General features: G+C 35.1%; 2 pseudogenes; one reads left to right on the top strand and one right to left on the bottom strand.

Moving 5' to 3' along the window:
• Positions 1-2,604, top strand: part of LOC132174524 (G-type lectin S-receptor-like serine/threonine-protein kinase At4g27290) — an 8,193-nt pseudogene extending 5,589 nt beyond the window's left edge.
• Positions 2,605-6,427: 3,823 nt separating this feature from the next.
• Positions 6,428-10,166, bottom strand: LOC132174523 ((-)-germacrene D synthase-like; annotated as a pseudogene).
• Between the last annotated feature and the right edge of the window lie 723 nt (positions 10,167-10,889).

Genomic DNA, 10,889 nt, shown 5'->3' with positions numbered 1-10,889 from the left:
TGCATTTTAAAAAAAATAATCTGCGTTTTTAAACAAAATCGCAATGTTGGAGTGTTTGGGATTGCGATTTTAAAAACGCAAATTTTAAAATTGTAGAAAAATCTGCGATTTCTATAAGCTGACTAAGGGGTGCTTATTTGAAAAAGTGCGAATTTAAGCCAAAATCACGATTTCCCTTAAAACAATATTTGGCGCAATATTTACCTATTTGGCCATGAAACCGCAATTATATGCTAATGTTATCCAAACACTCAATTGATTAAAAAAGTACTTCTTAACATGCTTTACCAAACGCCTATGCGATTTTAAAAAGTAGAGATTTCAAAAACGCAATTTTTAAAAATGTAATTTTTAAAATCGCACTTATTGAAATCGCACTCCCAAACGGGCCCTCAGTCCTATTTTTTCACTTAAGGATATAATGAAGTATAATCCACATATTCACTTTGCTCTCATTCCTTTTTTAAAATTCTATACATATTAGTATAATACTTGGAGGATGTTGGGAAGTAATTATGATAGTTAAATTGAAGTTTTATTGTGGTACGGTTGTGGAGAAAAATAGAGAGCACTAGGTATATTCTCGTGCAAATGATGGGTTTTTAACGTAAACAGTTAAAGTTTTTAGCTGCATGTTGTGTAATGCCCCTGAAATTAATTAACAAGGATAATTAACCTTAAAGATGTCAGTTTAGTTAAATACTCCGGTGTTTAGTTATTTCTTTTGGAAGATGAATTTGTAGTTTCAAAAAGGGACGCAAAAAAAGAAAAGAAAAAGATTTATACAATTTCTGTATGTTGCATGGTCGCAAGTCGCTATAGTAGTGCCACGTGGAATATGTGAATATTCCATTTCTTGACTTATTATTTAAGTCGTTACAACAAGTCATCTACTAATTAACTAAATTGACAAGTTAGATTTTTTACTTAATCATTTCACTAATTATGGACAGCCACATCATTGTAGCAAAAATATAGTACCCCTAACAACTTAACAACACTCTAAATCTAAATATATATCATAATTCTTCTTAGCTTAAGTTAATTGCACATTGTGAATTAACATTAATACTTTTCCCAATATCAGAGGAAACAAAGAAAAATGGAATAATTGTTCAAAATAGCGTAGGCGGCCAAGGGGAAGACATGGAGCTTCAAGTGTTGGACCTATTCACAATTGCTAGAGCCACTAATGACTTTTCACCCAACAACAGGCTTGGGGAAGGTGGTTTTGGACCTGTATACAAGGTAAATTTACAACAATAAGTCACAGAGATGTACTTTGCTATTCAAATTTTTGCAATAATTTTGCAAATGTTAATTTTCAGGGAGTACTAGTAAATGAACAAGAAATAGCTGTAAAGCGGCTTTCAAAGATCTCTGGACAGGGACTGAATGAGTTCAAAAATGAAGTAATATTGATTGCAAAACTTCAGCATCGAAATCTTGTTAGGCTTCTTGGTTGTTGCATTGAGGGAGAAGAGAAAATGTTGGTTTATGAATACATGCCAAATAAGAGCTTGGACCATTTCATTTTTGGTGTGGATCTCCCAGAAACTATGTAATTCTGTTACTAATTTCCTTTAACTTTTGTTGGTTGAGAATTTGAGAATGTTACATTAACATGAATTGAAACCTTGCCAGATCAAATAAGGGGTAAAGTATTGGATTGGCCTAAGCGCTTCCAAATCATATGCGGGATTGCTCGGGGACTTCTCTATCTTCACCAAGATTCTAGATTGAGGATTGTTCATAGAGATCTCAAGGCAAGTAACATTTTACTTGATAGTGAAATGAATCCTAAAATTTCAGACTTTGGCATGGCTAGAACTTTCAGAGGGGATCAAACAGAAGGAAATACAAACAGAGTAGTTGGAACTTAGTAAGTATATATGAATAAGTTATATCTATAAATCATTTATCTTTTCTTATTAATGTGTTCTTTTTCTAACTAATGATATTATGCAGCGGCTATATGGCACCAGAATATGCTTTTGATGGACTATTCTCAACAAAATCAGACATTTTTAGCTTTGGCATCTTGTTGCTAGAGATAGTAAGCGGGAAGAAAAGTAGAGGACTGTATCATCAAGATCTCAACATTAACCTCATAGGATATGTAAGTCTCAAATTATAAGAGTTTGAATTCTTTTCAGAACCAAACAGTAACGACTTATAAGTTTCAATATCTTTCTTTAGGCATGGAGACTGTGGAAAGAAGGCAGGCCATTGGAACTGGTTGATGCTTGCTTAGAGGCCACACACTCTTCATCAGAAGTGTTGCGTTGCATCCATGTTAGTCTCTTATGTGTGCAGCAGCGTCCTGAGGATAGGCCGAGCATGTCATCTGTTGTTTTAATGTTGAGCAGTGAGAGTACTGCATTGCCGCAGCCCAAAGAACCCGGTTGCTTTCTAGAAAAGGATTCACCAAGTAAGCATGATATATCTTCAACCAACGAAATCACCATTACATTACTGGAGGCTCGATGAGGATTGTTTACTTCAGTTTCTGGTCCTGCTTCATCCATCTATCCAGAATAGTGATGATCATTAGTACTATATTGATATATATTTGAATTTAAGGAACTATATAAGTTTTAATCATATGTGCTGCAGCGTGGAATAGCTTATTGAACAACAAATGGAGCATTGCAATTCTTGTGATTTACAACATGAAGCTTCTGGCCTAAAATGAATTGAAGTTTGATTCAAGGTGTTGGGAGATAAAACGGTTATGAAGTTTTTACCAAAAGTACATTAATATACATATTTGAACATCACTCTAGCCCAAAAGCCTAAGCTTTTTCGCTTGGGTTCACTTAAGTATATTAAGTACTATTTTTCTTTATATTTTTTCAATATGAGACTCAATACTAATAAGTGTACTCACGACACAAGGTTCATCCGGTGAATAGGTCATAAGCAAAACCAAACAGTCCCCATCAATTCGCAGGGTGCTTCCTACTTAAGGCAGCTCCAGTTCCTCACTGGCCAATCTTCTTTATTTGGAATCCTTACTGACCCATCGGGTAAACTTCAAGTTGATTTGCAAGAAATACTTGTGGTTTGAACAAACCAAGTCCAAGAGAGATAGCAACGGAAGCTAGAAATCGAAACTCTATATATTGGTGCACAACAAGAATGAAGCTAAGCAACAATGTAAAACTCTCTGAAGGCGTACGCTTGGTCTTCAAGCATCCAAAGACATCCTTATATAGAGAAATAATGAAAAAAACCTAGTGTTTGCATGTAAAAACTGACTCTGCATTTTGCAACCAGAGTGCTTTTTTCAGATAATGGTTACCATGTAAAAGAATCTGGTGCAGCTAACAGTACTTCTTAAATGTTAATTTATGGTTTAAGACCTTTTTTTACGAGTACATAGCCTTTTTAAAGAAAAATGGGGAAAATTTACTTTACCTCCCTTGAAGTTTCAGGAGTTTTTCAATTTGAATCTCAAAGTTTAAAAATTGGCAATGTACCTCTCTAATGTTTCAAAAATTTTCAATTTAAACCTTCCGTTACTAATTTCCGATAAATTGGACGGAGATTAAAAAAAAAAGCCTGAAGGTATTTACGTAATTTCATAGATTTCCGTCCAATTTGACGGAAATTAGTAACGGAAGGATTAAATTGAAAAATTTTTAAACATTAGGGGGGTACATTGCCAATTTTTAAACTTTGGGGTTCAAATTGAAAAACTCCTGAAACTTCAGGGGGGTAAAGTGAATTTTTCCCAAGAAAAATTTTCCCATACAGCTTGAAATTCTTTCATTCAAACATAATTAAGAAAATACTCAGAAAACAGTTTTGAGAGGAAGAGGGAGCAAATCCTCTCCCTTTCTCCTTCTACTCCCCGCTCCTACCCTCCCCCTTTCCCTTTTTTTTTTTTTTTGTATGTTTGTAACTATTCTCCGACTACATCAGCAACTTCGGCCTCTCCGCTATGTGTCCGTCCACCTTCTACCGTTCGGGGTGGGCACGGGTTAGGGTGGGGCGGGTATCGGCATTTTTCTCACCCGCCCCGCACACTGTGGGTTCTGAAAATTCTAACCTGTCACCTGAGCAAATAAACAATATCCGCGCGGGTTCGGGCGGTTCGGGGTGGGGTGGGTTGTTGCGGGTTGTGCGGGATTCTTTCTTCTCCTCCATTTTCGTTTATGTTTCTTTCTTCTCCATTTTCTTCTCCTTTGTTTCTTTCTTCTCACAACCCAACAACAGAAGTTATATAGAACTCCAAAAAACAAACCTATAAACAATGAAAAAGAAAATTTATTTATTGAACAGACACAAGTTACACAACCCAACATCAGATCCATTTATGAAAGAGGTCTAAAGAGAGAGAAAAACTTGGATCGTGGTCTGTGGAAGAGGGAGCGGCGCAGCAGCTCGTGGTCTAAGGATGTGGAGCGGCGGCGTAGACGAGAGACAGAGAGAGAGCAGACTATAGAGACTAGAGAGAGCGAGAGAGAGAGAGCAATAGAGACGAGAGAGAGGAAGGAGGGAGAGCGGCGGCAGAAAACATAATAGAGAGTGAGAGAGTTAGGAACTTAGGGTTATGGTTTTTTGGTTTTATACTCATGCGGGTAGGATCGGGGCAGGGCAGGTACCCGCAAGAAATAAATCCATATACCCGCAACCCGCCCCGCACGGGTTGGGTAAATCCTACCCAAACCCGCAAAAATAAACATAAAAACCGCGCGGGGCGGGGTGGTTCGGGTTGGTGCTAGTCGGGTCGGGGCGGGTCTGCGGGTTGGGTGGGTTTTTGCCCACCCCTATCCACCGTGTTTTGTCATTCATCTCCTCCCCGGCCGCTGCCGCTGCTTGTTGGTTATTTGTTTGTGTTTTTTGTTTTGAATAAGAGGTTTCTTTTCTCTAGATCTGCCCTCATGAGTGATGATGAATAATTAGGTGTGAGAGGTTATCTCTCACGACCGGTTTAAATAAATTTTTTAAAGAAATTTAGTTACTCATGTCTTAGATCTAGTCTACTTGGAATAGATCTGCTCTTTAACTGTATTTGTACATGGGTTAGCGGAAGATTGAAGTCATAGATAGTACCTGATTGTGAGAATTTTTGTTTGTAACTATGACTTTGTAACGCATAGCATGTGACTATGATTTTTGCAGAACTTTATGCTTTGTGCTATAAAAACTCTGCTCTGTAAGAGCTTTATGTCTGCCATCTTTAATCAATGAAATCCTCAGATTTCCGTGCAAAAAGAAAATACTCAGAAAACCCCCCTAAACTACCATCCTAATGACAATCTACCCTCAAACTATCAATTGTGACAATTTACACCCTAAACTACCAAAACAATGACAACGTACTCATACTTTTAACAAAATGACGAAATTACCCTTATTAAAATAAAAACAAAAATACTAAAATTTATTTATTTTTTTTCAAAATTTTAAGGGTATTTTTGTCTTATTGAAAATTATATAGGAGTAATTTCCTTACTTTGCTAGTATTGGGAAGTACATTGTCATTGTTTTAGTAGTTTGTGAGGTAAATTATGTAATTGATACTTTAAATGGTAGATTGTCATTGAGGTAGTAGTTTGAGAGAGTTAAGTGGATTTTATCCAAAAAAAAAAAAAAAAAAAAAAAAAAAAAAAAAGGGTAAAAAAGGGAAACTTGTATAGTTCCTCTAATCTAATTTTGAAGCCTTAAAAGCCAAAGAACAACCATTAATGTTTGAATAGTATAAATAAGTCAAATACTTGCCCACAGAGTTGAAATCTAAAATAAAGTAATAAAGTAATCCAATGGTCTACAACCTGGATTACTTTATTGATATATTAATTGAGAAATGCTACACCTCAATAAAAAGGTCGTCTTTCGGCCATAAATGTCTACATGGCATCAAATTTTTTTTGTTTTGTCTTTTTTCCTTCCTACACCACCTTCTCTCTCCACTGTTAGCCAAAACTTTTTGTTTCTTCATTTTTCTCCTCTTCCCTCCAGTCCATTTCTCCCTCTCGCCATTTTCTCCCTCTCTCAGACGCTCCGTCTCTCTATTTCTCCCTCTTTGAGCTCTCATCGGTGTTGGTTGACTGGGTTCAGAAGCGGCGGTGGTTTGGATCCAGAGGAAGTTTTGCTCAGAAGACGCCATCGGCTTGGATCCGGTAACGGCGTTGGTTTGAGGTGTAGCATTTCTCAATTAATATATCAATAAAGTGATCCAGGTTGTAGACAATTGGATTACTTTATTACTTTATTTTAGATTCCAACCGCAACTACATGACATATCTTTAAGAAAATAAACAGAAAAAACTAGTCATTTTCAACAGCCCCCAATACTCTTAGAGGAATACGTGGACCTCTAAGAGTAAAATAGAGCTGGCACATTTTCCTTATTCTTGTACGAATGCAACCATTTCAAATGCTTGCTGTTGCAAACCATCCATGTAGGGGTCCATGCTCATAAGGGCACATGATCAACGAGCAAAGAAGCTACAAATTTTTGAGCACAACCCCAGCATTTGTGTAACCATCTCGATCCATCCTTATATGACATCAATCACACGTGCAAGGTTGAGAATTGGCATCACAAGGGGCATGGGAACAGTTGTTGGGTAGAGGCACTCTTCGTTTATATCCTTCCATGCATCTGTACCTTGTTTCTGTAATTCTTCGATTGCTTCTTCTTCTGCGGCATCGTGTTGTGTCATATAACATTCAACAGCCGAGGCAACGTGCCCTCTCTTTTGCTCAAACTAAATGTATTGGATTATTATGTTAGATCGAATGGCATCACATGTTTGTTAAATTAAAGAAATATAAAATTGGGGTTTTACAAATTAAGGAAAACCTCAATACTTTAAACTTATGAACTACCATACGTTTTGAGAAGACCCTTATAAATTTAAAAAATTCTCAATTTTATCCACTGAACTTTCAATTTGATGCAATTTACCCAATTCCGTCAATATTTAACATTAAATGCTATAAAATGACCATTATACCCCTGATTTTTATTTATTTATTTTATTTCAAATTAAAAATTAAAAAAAATCACAAGGTGACCCACGTTTGGGCCACCTTGTGACACTTTTTTTCTTTTTTTTTTTTTTTAAAAAAATTTTCAAATATATATATTTTTTTTTTAAAAAAAAAAACGAAAATTGAACCGTACTTTTGTCTTTTAGGGATTTCTATTAGGGTTTAACGGTAAGAACTGACGGAGGGGAGAGGGTAAATTGCATCAAATTGAAAGTTTACAGTGTGAAATTGAGAGTTTTAAAAATTTAGGGAGTTCTTCTCAAAACGTACGGTAGTTCAGGGGTTCTTTGTGAAGTTCCCTACAAATTACAATAATTATTAGGAAAAACTTCACTTACTACCATTAATCTTTTATCACATTCGCAATTACAATTAAATTTTAAAAAGTGTCAATTTAGTGTATCCATCATCCAATTTTTTTTTTTTCAAGTTCACTCATCCGTTATGATTTGCCGTTAAATCCTGTCAAAATTCTCAAACTAACCCTATATTTTGCTAATTTGTTTTTTCAAAGATTCAGGTGTGAGTATTTTTGTAAATTCTGTTAAATCATGACCAACGCTTAAATCCTTGAAATTTTTTTCTCCTAATAAAAATGAGAAGTATTTTAGGAATTTTGACACCCCTGCCTGACGATTTAACAAAAAATCCTAGTAGAGGGTTTAAATTGAAAAAAAAAAAAAAAAAAAACATTGAAATATGGACAAACTAAATTGACATTTTTTAAAATTTAAGGGTACAAAAGTGATAAAATATCAAGAACGATAAGTAAAGTTTTTCCTAATTATTGTATAGAAAGAAAATATATAAGACCATATGTGATCACTTCATGTCATCCATGAGCCTAGCAATCACCGATGAAGCTCTGACCACTTTAGGGTCACTAAGCAACCACTCGAAGGAGTCTTTTGTAACGATATCTCCCATTCCAACTAAGGATGTGGTTTCTAACAGTGGGTAGGCAGATGAGATTATGGCAGTGTGCATATATTCGTCCACAGTATGTATGTATTTCTGATGTAACCATTTGGCTTCATGAAAGTAAGCTCTAACTTGATTTTTCATCTGAGACCAAAACTAATTTACGATAAGACTAAAAAATTTTGAAGTTAATTTTTAATTACATTAGGCTTGAAAATAATTTGGAAACATTATGAGTGAACTGAGTATTGGGGTTCGTTTTTTTTATGCTTGTGATCAATTTGATATAAGCCCAAACCCGAGGATTAATATAGTTTAGTAATTTTCTCAAACAATCTTTTAAATTTAATTGTATATATATGACACTTACTGCTTCTCTTGCATATTTGACGCGGTATGATCGATCTTCCTTCGCCAATCTTTTGATCCATTTCACTGTAAATGTCTAGGAGTGCTTGGTAACACACTTTCATGTACTCAGGAAGTTGATCTGTGGCATCAATTTCCCACCTGTAAAGTTGGTAGATTCTATGAATGGACCTTTCATAGAATTAAGAAATGGTATATATCACCCAAAAAGTTATAAAATGAGAAAGTGTGTAAATTTCACCCTCTCAATTGCTTGAGTAAAGAGCTCAAGTTCCTCAAGTGTGCCATACACATCATAGATGTCATTAATAAGGGAGGTCATGACAATAACTTTGGTTAGTATCCTCCTAAAAAGGAAATAATCAGCCTTGAAGCACACTCCCAATATCTAAAGTTTAAGTCTTTCCACCACCTATTAAACATAACTTACCATATACTCTGGAAGTTGATCTATGGCACTAATATCCCACTTGTAAAGTGGGTAGATTCTATGAATTGAATTTTCCAATTAATATAACAGTGGAAAAAAAAAAGAGAAAGTTTTTCACATATTTCAACCTCTCGATTGCTTCAGTCTCTCGATTGCTTCAGTCAAGAGCTCAAGCTCTTCAAGTGTCCCGTACACATCATAGATATCATCAATAACAGAGGTTATGGCTATCATTTTGGTTAGAATCCTTCTAGCAAGAAGATATTCGGGCTCGAAGTAAACTCCCAATATCCAGAAGTAGCACTCAACTACTCTGTCTCTTATAAAGGGTAGCTCCCTCTAAAAGTTTAAGTCCTTCCACCACCTATAAACATAATTTACCATAATCATATTGTCAACCTAGAGTTATGTACAAGCTGCTCACTCTTCCAACTATGTCATGGTTGAATAACTAACCATGTAATTTCAGACTTTGCGAAAGTAAGAAGAACTTATAATGTGAAGCGTCTTGTTGGTAGATAGAAAAGTAATGCCTTGCCTCTAACCTTGGTAGTCCTTGGCGAATAGGTTGCTTTATGGCATGGCTTACTTGTGTTGCAAGAGGAGGGCTTAAGTGGGATGCTATCGACTCAAGATGTGTGGTAGTGAAGACAAGTGCTTCATCTAATGTATCTTCCCCATGCACCCTCAGATGTGTGGCTTCATACAAGCTTAACATTCCTTGAGCATCATTGACAAGTGATTCCTTGAAATTTCCGTTGTTGTCCTTGAACTGGTAAACATATCTATTTCACGATCCAAGCATTCGCATAAAATGAATCAAGCATAAGTTAATTAAATAATTAGCTAGGTTAACTTACCTGACTACTAATTAAATAATTAACTTACTATAATTAACCTATGATAGATCTAAACCCTTCAATTACTTTAATTAAATCTTCACCCTTCAATCTTTTAACAGCATGTATGCTGTAGTTTTAACTACAACATACAAGCCGGATCCATTAATAACCTAAGCTAACTTACCATAATTAACCTAGCTAATTAGTAGTTAGGTAAGTTAACCTAGCTAATTATGTAGTTAATTATTTAATTAGGTAAGTTAACCTAGCTAATTAATTATGGTAAGTTAATTATTTAATTAGTAGTTAGGTTTTATAAAACCTAGCAACCAATTAGGGGCATTCCCTATATATGGGATATGCATGTGTTTATAGAAGTGAATTGCTGATTTGTTTTTTCAAAGCCCACAATAAAGAAGCTTTAAGTACCGGTGAAGATTCCAAACAAAAAATTCACAACAAAAAAACCAAAAATTCCAGTGTTCGGCGCACCCATTTACTTTCACAGGAAAAAAAAAAACCAAAATCCAATACGATGGGTGCGCTGCCGCCTCTAAACAACTTCCCACCAACTTCCCACCATCCAAAAATTGCATTTTGCAAGAAATCGATCGAGCGGCGTCAACATAAACAAGCAAGCAGAGTTCTTTTTTCAGATAATGGTTACCATGTAAAGAATCTCTGGTGCAGCCAACACTTCTTACTTGTTAATTTATGGTTTAATTTAAGACCTTTTTTAATGAGTACAAAGCCTTTTAAAAGAATACTTTTCCCATACAGCTTGAAACTCTTTCTTTCAACCATAATTCAGAAAGGACAAAAATTTTCTCTAAACCAGTCTAAAGAAAATATCTTTCAACCCATTTAAAATAGTGTCAAGTGTCTATAAACATTTAAAAGGCATGCATATTAAATTCTTAACGTCATTAATAGTAGTTTACTAACTTAGACTAAATTTAATGTATCTTTTAAATGTTTATAGACACTTGTTATTATTTTAAATGAGTTGAGAGATATTTGCTTCATACTTGTTTTTGAAGAAATTCCTGTCCATTTAGAAAATACTCAAAAAAAAAAAAAAAAAAGAACAAAGGACAAAAAGGGAAACTTCTATAGTTCCTCTGATCTATTTTTTATTTTTTGAAAAGATAATTCAGATTTCATTTCAATACATGTAAGATCTAGAGTGGAAAAACCACTCTAAATAGAAAGAGCAATTTGCTCTAATGTCACAATGTAAAAAATACAACTAGGAGTTTCCTCCATCCAAATTAGATCAATGAAAGTTCTAACTGCTGCCTTTGCTAGACCATGTGCCG

Source organism: Corylus avellana, chromosome ca3, assembly GCF_901000735.1.
Source record: "Corylus avellana chromosome ca3, CavTom2PMs-1.0".
NCBI lineage: Eukaryota > Viridiplantae > Streptophyta > Magnoliopsida > Fagales > Betulaceae > Corylus > Corylus avellana.
This window is presented reverse-complemented; position numbering and strand designations above follow the sequence as displayed.